At 36.9% G+C, this 11,936-nt stretch overlaps 2 long non-coding RNA genes across 2 annotated transcripts; one reads left to right on the top strand and one right to left on the bottom strand.

The window, feature by feature from the left end:
- The first annotated feature begins 1,822 nt into the window (after positions 1-1,822).
- On the top strand, positions 1,823-4,785 carry LOC131024311 (uncharacterized). Its single transcript, XR_009101756.1, has 3 exons — positions 1,823-2,446; positions 3,833-3,893; positions 4,509-4,785. It is a non-coding gene; the product is annotated as an uncharacterized LOC131024311 (long non-coding RNA).
- Positions 4,786-5,518: 733 nt separating this feature from the next.
- Positions 5,519-6,582, bottom strand: LOC131024312 (uncharacterized). Its single transcript, XR_009101757.1, has 2 exons — positions 6,233-6,582; positions 5,519-5,713 (listed from the first exon to the last, which is right to left on the bottom strand). It is a non-coding gene; the product is annotated as an uncharacterized LOC131024312 (long non-coding RNA).
- Between the last annotated feature and the right edge of the window lie 5,354 nt (positions 6,583-11,936).

An 11,936-nucleotide genomic window follows, 5' to 3' on the forward strand; every position in this document is an offset into this window, starting at 1 on the left:
TTATCGTTGAATTAAATCATGCCACGTGTAAATTCATAAATTAAATATTCAATTATATTTTCTATTATATTAAAAGGAATTTTATTCCTAAATTAAATAAATATATAATTAATATTTAATATAAATGAATTAATGGGCTCATGGACACCTAAAGCCCTAAGGCCCATGCATGGAGGCCCAAAGCCTATAAGGCCCATGAGGCCCACCTCCTACATCTATAAATAGGGGTGTTGAGATCTCATAAATGACATCTTGGAGTAGTGCAAAGTTAGAGTGAAAGAGAATTGGAGAGCTAGAAGAATTCCATCAAAGCTTCAAGAGTTCAAGAATTCAAGACCTTCAAAGCTTCAAGAGTTCAAGAATTCAAAACCTTCAAATCTTCAAGTGATCAAGATCTTCAAAGCTTCAAGAGTTCAAGAATTCAAGATTTTCAAAGCTTCAAGTAATCAAGCCTTCAAATCTTCAAGTGATTAAGATCTTCAAATCTTCAAGTGATCAAACCTTCAAATCTTCAAATAATCAAGCATTCAAATCTTCAAGATCGAAAGCTTCAAGGCGTTCTTACAAAATTCTAAGGACGTTCTTCTCCAAATCAAATCAACTTCGACGTGCAATTCAAAATCATGGCTTGAAGCCCTTTGGATTTATCGTCATCAAATCAAATATTTAAAGAACCTTCGAGATTGTTCGAGAATCAAATGGAAGAGAAGAATCAGAGGAACAACTAGAGATTGCAACCCGCAAAACTCTATCAAATTCTATCAAATTATCTTTGTAACGCGCTTTTGTATTTTCTTAAATTGAAATACAAAAATTTGTTGTTACAGTTATAAAAATAGTTTTTAATTAAAAAAAAAGTCTTTTTCTTACAGAACATGATGTATGTATATTATCAATCCATGCATGTCTACGGTCTTCATATATGTACGGTGATTGAATTCGGGTATTATGTATTATATATGTGCTTTAAAAACCTGAGGCTTTGTATGCCATGTTATGGTCATTATGAGAACGTTATAATAGTTTGATACTAAATTGATATATCACCTTTAGTGTACGTATTGTGAGGCTCCCGGACGGTGTCATTGGTCGAACAACATTCATCGTCAATCCAATCATCACTCGAACTAACTCTTCTCTATAGTGACTCTCATTCACTACCTCGACTCTATCTCTAGCATCTCTATCTCAACTCAATTCAATCAGCCTCTCTAACTTAATTCTAATGTAACACCCCGTATTTTGAGAAGCTATTTGTGCCCTAGCTCGTATTTAAATTGAGTTTAAATAGTAGCCAGAGGAATTGCACGTGGGCGAATAAATGAGATAAGAATTATTTTTGAGAATTATAAAAGGCGATATTATCTTTCTCGGGTCATATAAACTCTCTTATAGAGAAACCTATCTTCGCCCTATATTTTATTGAATTGTCTATGTGATTTAAATATTTTACGTGGTAGAATATTCACATATGATTTTGATGCATTGTTATTATGATATTGTAATATCATAATTGAGATAAGTTTTTCCCACACGAAAATAAAAATATTTCCGTGGGATATATTCCTACACACTAAATTAGTGATGTAAAGTATTCAAGCATATATGTATATATTTTTTTAGATCTCTCTCACTCTCTCTATCTCTCGATCTCTCTCACTCTCTCTATCTCTCGATCTCTCTCACTCTCTCACTCTCTCTCACTCTCTCTACCTCTCGACCTCTCTCAATCTCTCTCACTCTTTCTCTCGGTCTTACTCTCCCCCTCACGCACTCCCTCCTTTCTCTCCCTCATTACTTCATTCTCCTCCCCCATAAATGTAGCACACATGCAAGCATAGTAAGGCCCTAAAAGGCTAACCTAGTTAGCCAAACATAATCCCCATTTTTAAGCTCTCACAACACATGCACAAGCTTCTCTTTCTTCCCCCCTTGCTCGATCTCCCTCCTCTCACTCTCCTGCACAATTAAAAACATGACATCCTCAACCATTACTCCTTCATTTACTACAAGATTGGGCATTAATGGAAAGATCACACATGCACATGCAAATCTCTCCCTCTCCCCCCTCATACTCGGCTCTCTCTCTCTTCTCTTCTCTCCTTCTCTCTTCTCATTCTCCTGCACCATTAAGAGGGTGACATACTCACCATTTATCATCCCATTTAATTGCAAGATACACATTGAATGAAGCAATCTCTCCATCACATCATCTCATCAAAGCTCATCAAAGCAAGCTCCCCTCTCTCCTTTTCTACTCCCTTCGGCAGCCCCCTCCCCTCCTCACTCCACCACACTTCTCTCCTTGTTTCACCATTTTTGGAAAGGATTAAGGAAGCCAAAAGTGCTACCCTCACACCAAGCTATTAAGTGTGCTTCAATCTTCAAGCACAAGCTCCAAGAGGCCGACGCATCATCCTCTACTCCACCTCCATTGATCTTGTTGGTAGCAACCTCAATTCTCCTCTCATGTTATATATATATATATATATATATATTTTCCTTGATATATAAGCATGTATATTGATGTATATTGAAGCATGATAGTCCCCTCTCTACTCTTGTAATTCTCGAAAATTTTGATAAAAGAGAGCATGATGAATTCTTTCAACTTTCCACTACCTTCATGTGCTCATACACCTCTCCATGTTAGATACATGAGAGGAAGAGATATGTTTCTTGAGAACCCTTGAAAGGGCTATATGTTATGATTAGTGAAGCATGATAAGTTCTTAGTAAGAAAATGCATGAGAATGATGGTGAAAGCATGAATCTATGATGATATGTGTATATGTTATAAATTCGACCATTTCGGGAATTTTCTTACGTTCTGGACTGATGAATCGACGAGGTTTCCCTCGTCCCAAAATCTTCAAAATTTTATGGTGTGTACATATATGAGTCTTGTAAGCACTGGTAAAATTTCAAGTCATTTGGACTTGGTTTACTACCTTTTTAAAATATAAAACGTTTACTGCGCATTTCCACCGGAAAGTTTGAAGGGCAGTCTGTGGAGTCACACTTTTCAGTAACTTTAAAAAACATTCAGCCTCCCAAATTTTTATGGGAGAAAGATACAAGTGTTATACAGACTCATGTAAAATTTCAAAGCATTTGGACAACGTTTGCTAATTTTTAAAAATCCTAGCTTCCAGTCGTGCCAAACTGCCGAATCTGGTAGACTGTGGGAAAACACCCATATCTCTTAAACCACTTGGAGTTTTTCAGTCTACTTTTTTTTAAACGAAACGAGACTCAAAGAGGTTTTCATCGGTATAAGTCTCGAATCCAGGAGATTCCTGAGTTAAAGCAGTTTATTCATTAAAGTCGAGACAGAACAGAATGGTAAACTGGAAGGTCCGAAAATTTTACTTTGATTTTGTGTTAAGAATTTTTAAAGGGTTTTGGTGGAATTATACAACATATATGGCATAAAAATGCTACTAGAAAGTTTTATAAAAAAATTTCAAGGCTTATATGAATATTTGGGATTTTCCCCACAGAGAAAAAGATTTCAAGTTCATATAATGACTTTTAAGTCATTTGATTATTAAGATAAGTTATATGCATATTATGTGAAATAAGTGATTATTTTGAAGCATGTATGATTAAGTGATTTTTGAATGCTATTTGCCTAGGATTGAGAGCCCTTTAATTGGATAAGATATCTGATTATATTGGGAAGTCCAGTTGGGTAAATAGTGGAGAAGTTATAAGATGAGATTAAGCACATGATGAAAGTATAAGCTTAAGTATGAGATATGAGTTAGATGAGATTCTAACTAGAGTTTATTTTGTCACATGGCAATCTAAACCACGTGCGCCACTAAAGGTTCGAGTGACAGCCGGCGTTAGTACGACCCCGAGCGTTGTGTCATCGACTCCTGAGACAGGTGGGCTTTATTCTAACTCTATTATGGTTAGCTACCATGATAATGAGTTCAAATGCAAAGTATTATGAAAATAAAGCGTGATGAAGCATTATTGATGCATATTATGAAAATGAAGCATGTTGAAGCATTACTGATGCATATTATGAAAATTGTCATCTTGCCATATTTATTATTGATGAGAAAGAAGTATGGTATGTTGCCTTATGAAAGACATGACTAAGTTCATGAAGCAAGATATCGGCCTTTAACTGATCCAGATGACAGTAAAGGTTATGTGCACAAGAGGTGATCGTGAGCCGTCTCTAGTCGGCCGGTCACGGTGATTTGAAGGAGGCCTCCTTCTCTTCACCTAGTATATATATGTATATGAGTTCTCATAGTTGGCACATACCGTGAATATAATGTCTGCAGACTAATGATATTATTATGATGATGCAAATGAGTTTATGACAGAAAAACATGAACAGGTATTTTTAATCTCAGTTAAATCCTGTTGATGCATTGAAAAGGGCAAGATTGACATATAGCTCTAAGAGCAAGATTTCAATTATTTCCGGCATGAGTCCACTGAGTGCTTTTTGGTACTCAGCCCTGCATGTATTTCTAAATGTGCAGGTCTGGCTTGGCGCGAGGATGGGTGAAGGCTGTTGGAATTGTCAGTTGACCGTGTCCTTCTATGTCTCATGCTTATCTTATTGCTATGACTCTATAAGTTATTAAACTCCCTGCTATATGTCTTCACACATATAGTAACGCATCGCTGCACAACTCTGATGAATCTCTTTATTTAATTTGCTGTTGCCTGTAATATCCCATAAGGGAAAATACTCTCAAACTTTGCGAAGTCTCGAATTATGTTTTACCAAGCAAGTAATTTAATTAAGTCTTAAAGTCTTTCTTGAAAAAGAGTATAGTTGCAAATGCTTCCGCTAAAGCAAGACATAAATTCTATTTCTTTCATGATTATTTTTATTAGTCGTACGATACTTGGTATACGCTATCACTGGCTATATCGGGCTGCGACATCTAAACTCTTTCTCTCAATCAACATCTCTATCTTAATTCTAATCTCTTTCTCAATCTAACGAAGTGATTCATTCGCTGGTTCCATCATCAGCTTCTAAATTACTCACATCTCTGTCTATCGATAACTTCCTCTCATCCTTAATAAGCTAGTGCAAAACTCTCAGTGCTCTCAATAGTATCTCGATACTATGAATAGCAAGGTAAAATACGGGATTCAATGATCCAGATGGATCAATGAGTTTAACGATCGAATTTTCGGGCTTAACGACCGAAAATTCGATCGTTAAAGCTGCATTTTCTTGTAGTGTGCATTGTATCTACCAAGATTCATGGATGGATCAATGATTGTCGCAGCCCGAAAACCCGACACTAGTAATAGTGGGGTACGAGTATCGATACGACTATTTTTAAAGAATAAAAGATAAGAAGAACTAGGTGAACGTCATGCGGAAGCTCACGTCAAAACATGCTAAGGAAAATCTTATAAAATTAGCCCAAGGGTAAAATCGTCAACATTGTCATAACTTTTTAATTATTAGGAATTTCACAAACAAAAACAAAACGCGTATAGTTCATTTTTCATAAGGAAGCATAATTTGCAGAGTGTCGCAGCAAAAGGCGAACCGATTATATGTATGAAGACACATAACCGTGAGTGTATTGCTTGATCTCAAAAGAAACTAAGTAATTCAAACATCAAGACTCTATTATCATAGAGGCAAAATAGTAATTTAATTTACATCATTTGAAACTCTCCCCCATCAGCACCAGTCCAATCTCACTCCCAGCTTAGCCTGCACATTTAGAAATACATGCAGGGCGTGAGTACATAATACTCAGTGGACAAATGCCGAAAAACAAGAAAAGTGCTCTTAGAGCTATAGGTTTGAAGCTTGCCATATCTCAGCAACACACAGAAATAAATTAGCATTAAAAGAATCTGTGCATGCAGTTTTCATAATCAACATCATAAATAAGTGTCTGCAGACAAAGTATACGTCATGTATGTACCGCATCTACAACTCATCATCATAATTAAGGTACTGAGAAGTAGGCCTCCCTCTCAAGTACCGTGACCGGCCGACCCGAAGACGGCTCACAGTCACCTCTGTGCACAAAATCCCGCTTGTGGCAGGACCGAATTCGTCTCATCAGTAGAGGGTAACACACAAGCTCAACATCAAAAATTGGCAAGTCAAACAGTTCTCAAATATCATTTATCTCAAAACATTTGTTAATCTCATAACATCATTATATCATTAAATCATTTTAGAAAGCTCGGATAATATTTGTATACTCAAAATATTGCCCACCTGAAGTCCTTCGCTTATTCTGGAAAGAAATCAGGCAACTTACTTCTTCGTCTCGCTCGGGCCTTCATATGTCATCATCACATCGTCATCGTCATCGAAGGTTCATGTGATAAAACAAACCTTAGTCAGAAACTCAAATTCTAAATCCAATTTCTTCTTTACTCTAACTTCTCACTCAACATCTATTTACCCGTTAAAACTCAATCCCTAGGTATACTTGGCTTCTAAGGATTCACACGTCCAATTTTCGACTTAACTCTCAACTCGACTCAAACTTATAGCAAACAAGCACATAAACAAGTATAAACACTTAGGCATATTAAAACACACATAGACAAGTCGAAAACAAGCTTTACACTGCACTGACTCAACTTTAAAACCTCACCAGACTCTGTACAGACCTCTCCTGGGGTCGTAACTCATACCAAAAGAAACCTCTTCGAGTCTAGTTTTATTTAAAAAAAAGTAGGATCAAAAACTCCAAGTATTTTAGGAGATATGACTGTTTTACTACAGTCTACCATATTCGGCAGTTTTTAGCAACCGAAAAGTTTGATTTTTGAAAAATAGTAAACGTTGTCAAAACGGTCTGAAATTTTGTGGGTACTTAGCCAGGACACTCAGGTCTCAACCATAAAAATTTGGGTTCCAGAATGCTAAGGAAAGCTACTGGAAACGATGACTCTATTGGCTACTCACCGAACAATTCGGCAGAACGTAGCAGTTTTAGTATTACATTTTATAAAAATAGCAAACGAAGTCCAAATGACTTGAAATTTTACCCGTGTGCTCAAAACTCTCAAATATACCTACCATAAAATTTTCAGGGCGTTTGGATATCAAGAACCCCTCGAAAACAGTAGGTCAGTGGGTCGTGAAAAACGACTCCGAAACATACACACAAGCAAACATGCTCAACTCAACATTTATACCAAGCAAACACATTAAAACTCATTTTAAGCACTTAAAGCACTTAAAAACATTCAAATACATCAAAATACTCGTAATACTCAATCTCGACTCTTTTCTTTCATCATCCACTCAAATCTCATAGAAAACACTTCAACGAACATATCTAACAAATTCCTTCTCAATTTCATGCTCGAAATTTCTCAAATACTCAAATATGATCATTTACATCATATAACTCATTATTCTCATATTTACTCTCTTTTTATCATAAAAACTATATTTATTACATTTTTATGAAAATCCATGTATCAACATAAAACTCTTAGCAAAACATGGATAAAAATTCTCAAAATGATCATAGAGCAAATAAACCTCATTTTATAAAGCATCAAACTCACATCATATAAAAACTCAAAAATCGTACAAACTAAACTTAGCCAAAATTTTATTTAGCCTACAATAGACTTAATCAAAAATACAAAGACACTACTATCATGCTTAAAAACATATATCCCAAGCAAAAACACTTAAATAACACATAGACTAAAAAGTCCTAATTTTTACTAACTAACTCTTTGAAATTTTTACAAACACATACAAATCTTTAATCTACTCATAGATCTTTTATTTTTAACCAATTAATCTTACATCAAAACCATCAATTCACAAATAAGGGCATATATACACATATCCCTAAATTTTAATAAACTAACCCACATCAAAACTCCAATTGACATCATATACTTAAATTAATCCATCAATCATCATCATCTACACCTCATAGACTCATTTATATCATCAATTCATCATTTAACTCATTAACTCAAAAGTTACCATTTTTGGGGTAAACTAACTTCCATCAAAGATTTCACATCTCACGACACATATTTCACAACATATATCAAACATCAATACACATCACATAACTCTCATTTTTCACCCCCAAACAAGAAAAGAAAAAGAAAAATTTTGAAAGGGGTGAAGACCCTTTTTTCGAAAATTTGGGAAAGAAAAGGGAGGGGTGATTTTCTTGCTCATCCTTCAAGAATACACTTACATAACATCTTCCAAACAAGATTTTAAGGAAAACATGGTTACTTACCCAAGTTCTTACCAAAAATTCTCACTTTCTCACTCTACTTTGGAGCTTCTTCTTCAAGGATTCTCTTGATCAATTTAGGATAGATAGTGTTTAGGGAAAGTTTTAGAGTGATGTGAGGTGTTTGGTAGTTTTGTTGGAAGCTTCGAAGGTTTGCTCTAATGGAGGAAAATGGTGGAAGTGTGAGGTGAAGAAGATGAGTGTATGTATGTGTGTTGGGCGAAAATTGTAGTGAGGGAGAGAGGGGTGGCCGAAAATTTAGTGAGGGAGAGAGAGGTTTGGCTTTTGCAAGATTGAATTTGATCTTGCATATCTTATGAAATATTTGCTAATTAATGCTCCTCTCTCTCTAATCTTTTCTCTCTCTCTCTCTAATCTCTCTCTAATCTCTACACTCTCATCTCTACTCTCTCATTCTCTATACTCTCAATCTCTACTCTCTCAATTCCATACTTAGCAAAATTGAGACATATAACATATGGTATGGGAAATTAAATAAAGTGTGAAGGGTGATTAAATAAAAATCACAAAACTATGGTAAAGTCACTCATTAATAAAATACCATAGTATAATTATTCATGTGACCAAAATAATGATCATAGCACTATTATTAGTGCACTCACTCAATTATAATACTCCTCTTCGTAGGAAAAATAATTTAAAAAAAAAATATATGCCCGGAAAAATTTTCATAAACCGGCATCATTCGATTTCTCGATAAAAATAAACCATACTTGCTTTGGAAACTCAATCAAAATTTCGAATGCTAAGGTCTCGAATAAAAATCATAATAACTCGGTCACAGTGACACACATCACGAAAATCACATAATCGATCAGTCACGTAAATTCACATAATGTCACATTAAAGCAGTCGGCAAAGCAAACAAACTAGACATCTCTCGGACCGACTCTTTTCATCAAGGTTCTCGCTCTTTCTTCCTTGACTCTAGGTCAGACTCATTATACCTATTCTCTTTAATAGGTCAGTCAAACTCTGATAACTCAGTATCTGGTAAATTTATTCCCGGTAATCGGAAATAAAATCTCAACTCAATTCAATCAGCATCTCTATCTCAGCTCATTTCTCGAATCTCATCATTCTAACTCTATCCTCGGTTTAGTCACTCGTATCTCTATTTAAAGACAATCCGTCTTATCTAATCATAAAAAAAAAAGTCTCGCATCTCGACATCTCAGTTCTCTCAGTAGTGTTAAGACACTATCTCACATCATAGGAAAAGTACGGGGTGTTACATCCTACCCCCCTTAAAAAAAATTTCGTCCCGAAATTTGAGTTATTCACCTTCGGGAAAAAGCTCTGGATACTTCTCTTTCATCTTCTCTTCAAGTTCCCATGTTGATTCTTCTTGACCGTGATGTCTCCATTGGATCTTCACCAAAGGAATCGACTTGTTCCTCAATTGTTGGATCTTCCGGTCCAGAATAGCATCAGGTCTCTCTTCATAGCTCAAATCTGGTTCCAGGGACACTTCTTCTTGATGAATGACGTGTTTTGGATCAAACACGTACTTTCTCAATTGAGAAACATGGAAAACGTCATGGACGTTCGCGAAGCTCGGAGGCAACGCTAGTTTATAGGCTACTGGGCCTATCTTTTCTAATACATCATAAGGTCCTATATACCTCGGTTTAAGTTTTCCTTTCACTCCAAAACGGTGAACTCCTCTAGATGGGGAAACTTTTAGAAAAACCTTGTCTCCCTCTTCAAAATGAATCTCCGTCCTTCTGGTGTCTGCATAAGATTTCTGACGATCTTGTGCCTCTTTTATTCTCTGTCGAATCTGTCTCACAATAGTGATCATCTCTTCTATCGCGTCAGGTCCAAGTACCTTTCTCTCTCCAACTTCATCCCAATAAAGCGGAGATCTACACTTCCTTCCATACAAGGCTTCGTATGGAGCCATGTTGATAGTTGACTGAAAACTATTATTGTAAGCAAATTCAATCAGGGGTAATACTTGCTCCCATTGGCTTCCTCTATCAAGCACTACAGTTCGGATCATGTCCTCCAAAACCTGAATAGTCCTCTCGGACTGTCCGTCTGTTTGCGGATGAAACGCTGTACTAAAATTTAATTTAGTACCCAACTCTTTCTGCATGCTCATCCAAAATCGTGAAGTAAACTTCGAGTCTCGATCTGATGTGATCGTCTTCGGTACTCCATGCAATCGCACTATCTCTCGGATATAAATCTGAGCTAACTTGTCAGATCCATAAGTAATCTGAATCGGTACAAAATGTGCACTCTTCGTCAATCGATCGATAACTACCCAAATAGCGGTATTTCCTCTTTTTGACTTTGGCAGTCCTGTCACAAAGTCCATGGCTATATCACTCCATTTCCACTCTGGAATTTCCAATGGCTGTAACTTGCCATAGGGTCGTTGGTGTAACGCTTTCACTTGCTGACAGGCTAGACATCTTTCAACGAAAGACGCTATCTCTCGCTTCATTCCTTCCCACCAAAACTTCGTTCTCAAGTCTTGGTACATCTTCGTACTTCCTGGGTGCGCGGTATAAGGGGTGTCATGAGCTTCACTCATGATTTCATTCTTCAGCTCCTTTTTATCAGGCACACACAGTCTTCCCTCAAACAAAGTGGCATTATCTGCCGCCTCTTGATAATTCTCCACTTTTTCAGTTCGAATCTTCATTCGTAACTTTTCCATCTTCTCATCCTCTCTCTGAGCTGTGACTATTCTCGTTCGTAAGTCAGGTGTAATGCTCAGTGCAGAAATTACTATCTCTGTCGTTTGTGGTGGTATTACTACCTCCAAATTCATCTTCTTGAATTCCTTGATCAGGTTCTCTTCTCGAGTAGGGAGAAATCCTAACTCTCCCTGATTCTTTCTGCTCAATGCGTCAGCTACGACGTTAGCTTTTCCGGGATGATAATTTATCCCGCAATCATAGTCCTTCACCAACTCTAGCCATCTTCGTTGTCGCATGTTCAGATCTTTTTGCTCAAAGAAATATTTGAGACTTTTATGATCAGTGTATATCTCACACCGTGCTCCATAGAGATGGTGTCTCCAGATCTTCAAAGCATGCACTACGGCTGCTAATTCTAAATCATGCGTCGGATAATTCACCTCATGCGGTCGCAGTTGTCGTGAAGCATACGCTATAACTTTTCCTTCTTGCATCAGTACACAACCTAGACCATGCTTCGATGCATCAGTGTACACTGCATACTCTTTGTCTGCTTTCGGAACAACTAAAACTGGGGCAATAGTGAGCCTCTTCTTCAGCTCTTGAAAATTTCGCTCACATTCGTCCGTCCAGACGAATTTGACTTCTTTCTTTAGCAGGTGCGTTAATGGCTTAGCGATTTTTGAAAAGCCCTCTATAAAACGTCGGTAATATCCTGCTAATCCCAGAAAACTGCGAATCTCGTGCGGTGTGGTTGGCGATCTCCATTCCTGTACCGCTTGAACTTTCGCTGGGTCTACCTCAATTCCTCTCGCGGAAACGATATGGCCAAGAAAATTAATTTCTTTAAGCCAAAACTCGCATTTGCTAAACTTCGCATACAGCTTTTCCGCTCGTAAACTTTCCAACACGATCCTCAAATGCTCTTCGTGTTCTCGTTTACTCTTCGAGTAAATCAGGATATCGTCTATGAAGACTAACACAAACTTGTCTAAGTATTCGTGAAAAACGCGATTCA

This window comes from Salvia miltiorrhiza, chromosome 5, assembly GCF_028751815.1.
Source record: "Salvia miltiorrhiza cultivar Shanhuang (shh) chromosome 5, IMPLAD_Smil_shh, whole genome shotgun sequence".
Classification (NCBI taxonomy): Eukaryota; Viridiplantae; Streptophyta; class Magnoliopsida; order Lamiales; family Lamiaceae; genus Salvia; species Salvia miltiorrhiza.